The following is a 2796-nucleotide window of genomic DNA, read 5'->3' as shown; positions in this document are numbered from 1 at the left end:
TGAATTACCTGGAGGTAAATAACGTAGGATTGACTATGTTCATGATAGTTCTCTGATTTTGCAAATTATAAGGTCATGATGTGTTTTGAACTACTACTGTCTGTTAGTTCTACATCGCTTAACATTTTTTCTACATAATCTTGTGTCACCTTGGCCCTGTGTTGCCATATAGAGAAGAAAGACATTAATTTGGATCAGAGTCTTGCCAGGATTTGTCGATTTCATGATGGCTACTGACATCATTGGAATACAGCTATGGATAAATTCAGCCAAGTTTAAAGAATATATTTTTGACCAAAATTTATATTAGCTACACACACACATTTCCAATTTGTTTTTCGTTATAACACCCATGTTCTTTTTAAGTAATTTTTATATTCCTTATATTTACTTTTAATTTTTTTTAATGTAGAACGCTTCACAAATTAGTGTGTCATCTTTATACAGGGCCCAAGCTAACTTTCTCCATATCATTACAATTTTAGTATACATGCTGCCAAAGTAAGCACTACTGTTAGTTTATAATAAACATTGTCAGGGTTCTATATTAAACTCTTATATTATCTATGCACTGTCTGTATTAAATTGACAAGTTTTTTTCATACATGAAAACATAGTTATCAAATGTTTGTAGTAGCTGTTGCATTAGAAAGTTTTTGATGCAGTTTAATAGAAATAAATATGTTTCTGGAAAACATAAGTTATAGATTCTTTCAGGAAACAGTACCGCTCTATAAAAAAAAGTAAATCTGGTGTGTATATATATATATATATATATATATATATATATATATATATATAATAATCTCTAATGATAGCTGCTGACATAATAAGAATGAGGCTTTAATTAAGTTCAACTCAGCTAAAAGAGAACCCTTTTCATAACATAGCTGCCAGGATTTCTTTTCTTATATCATTAAAGACTTTAGAGCAAAAAACAATCAATAAATAAAGCAATCAGTGCTTGTTTTAGACCACTTTAGAAGCACTTTAATAACTATATAGAAATATAATAGGGTAATAAGACATACAGGCATAAATAAATATAATAAATAAGGCAGATTATTCAATAAATAATGGAGGAATATATTTAGCCTTAGATTCATTCGTGTTGTCAAAATGGCTAGATTTCCTTCTTTTTTTAGGAAGAATAATATTCCATTGTATGTAAATGCCACATTTTTCTTTATTCGTTAGCAAATGGATGTTTAGTTTGCTTCTGCCTTGGCCGTTGTGAATAATGCTTCAGTGGATATAGTAGTGTAGATATCTTTTCAAGATGTTTATATCCATTCTTATGGATATATACCAGTAGTATTAATCGATCATGTGAGAGTTCCATTTTTAATTTTTTGAGGAACTTCCATATTGTTTTCCATAGTAGCTGCATAAACTTACATTCCTACGAACAATGTACAAGGGTTCTCTTTTCTCCATATCCTCATAGAATTGTGTCGCTTTTCTTTTTGATAATAGTTGTCCTTACAGGTGTGAGGTGATAGCTCCTTGTAGCTTTGATTTGCATTTCCTTGATGATTAATGATGTTGAATACCTTTTATATGCCTGTTGGTCATTTGTATGTCTTTTTAAAGAAATGTTGATTCAGTTTCTTTGCTCATTTACTAATTGGATTATTTGTTTTCTTGCTATTGATTTCTTATATATTTTGGATACTACGCCTTTATCAGATATACATCTTGTAAACATTTTCTCTTATTCTGTAGGTTATCTTTTAATTTTGTTGATTATTTCCTTTGTTCAGAAACTTATTTTTTTTTAAGTGTTAAGCATTTCTTTTATTTTTTAACCATTTTGTTGAGGTATGATTGACATAGTAAAAGTTATACATATTTAATACAAACAACTTGATGAGTTGAGAGATAAGTAAACACCTATGAAACCACACCACAACCGAGGCTTTTTACTTATGAGGAATTTACAAGGCTTTATTTACTTTATGAGAAATCTAAAATTGTTAAACTTATACAAGCAGAGAATAGAATAGTGGTTCCCAGGGGCTAGAAGGAGGAGTAAATAGGGAGTTATTAGTCAAAAGGTACAAAGTTTCAGTTATACAAGATGAATAAATCATGGAGATCTATTGTACAACATACTGCCCATAGTTAATAATATTGTATTGTATACTTAAAACTTTGTTAAGAGGGTAGATTTTGTGTTAAGTTTTCTTATCACAACATAATAATAATAATAATAATAATGAAAGTCAGAGGAAACTTTTGGAGAAGGTATATATGTTTATGGCATAAATTGTTATGACGGTTTCACAGGTGTGTACTTATTTCCAAACTCATCAAGTTTATACATTAGTTACGTACAGTTTATTTTGTATGTCAGTCATATCTCAATAGCGTTTTTTTAAGAAAGAGCATACTTTTCTTAAAATCAACCTTACCTTTTTCTCTATGGTTTTATATATGCATCCAGAAAAACAAATATTACTGATTAGATTATGATCACTTTACTTGTTTTAATAAATTAATTTTTGGAGGGGACCTTAAATATAATGCAATATCTTTGGATATTCAGTATATGATAATAGTTTGCACATACAGATATTTAAGATAAATGTCATAGTGTCTATGAACACAGACATAAGAGAGAGAACTGTGTTGGAAGCTTGGCTCAACTGCTTCCCAGCTGGTGACTTTGGGCAGATTTCCTTATCAGAAAATGGAGTTGGTAACTACCCTAGAGGTAGATTTTTAACATGAAGCGATAAATGCATGAAAGGACTTGGGAAAAGATCTGTCATTTAATAAGCACTCAGTAAATGA

The 2796-nt window shown here is 29.8% G+C and overlaps 1 non-coding gene across 1 annotated transcript; it reads right to left on the bottom strand.

The window, feature by feature from the left end:
- Nucleotides 1-402: 402 nt before the first annotated feature.
- Nucleotides 403-509, bottom strand: LOC120591474 (U6 spliceosomal RNA). Its single transcript, XR_005649899.1, has one exon. It is a non-coding gene; the product is annotated as a U6 spliceosomal RNA (small nuclear RNA).
- Nucleotides 510-2796: the final 2287 nt, after the last annotated feature.

This window comes from Pteropus medius, unplaced genomic scaffold (genome assembly GCF_902729225.1).
Source record: "Pteropus medius unplaced genomic scaffold, Ma_sr-lr_union100, whole genome shotgun sequence".
NCBI lineage: Eukaryota > Metazoa > Chordata > Mammalia > Chiroptera > Pteropodidae > Pteropus > Pteropus medius.
This window is presented reverse-complemented; position numbering and strand designations above follow the sequence as displayed.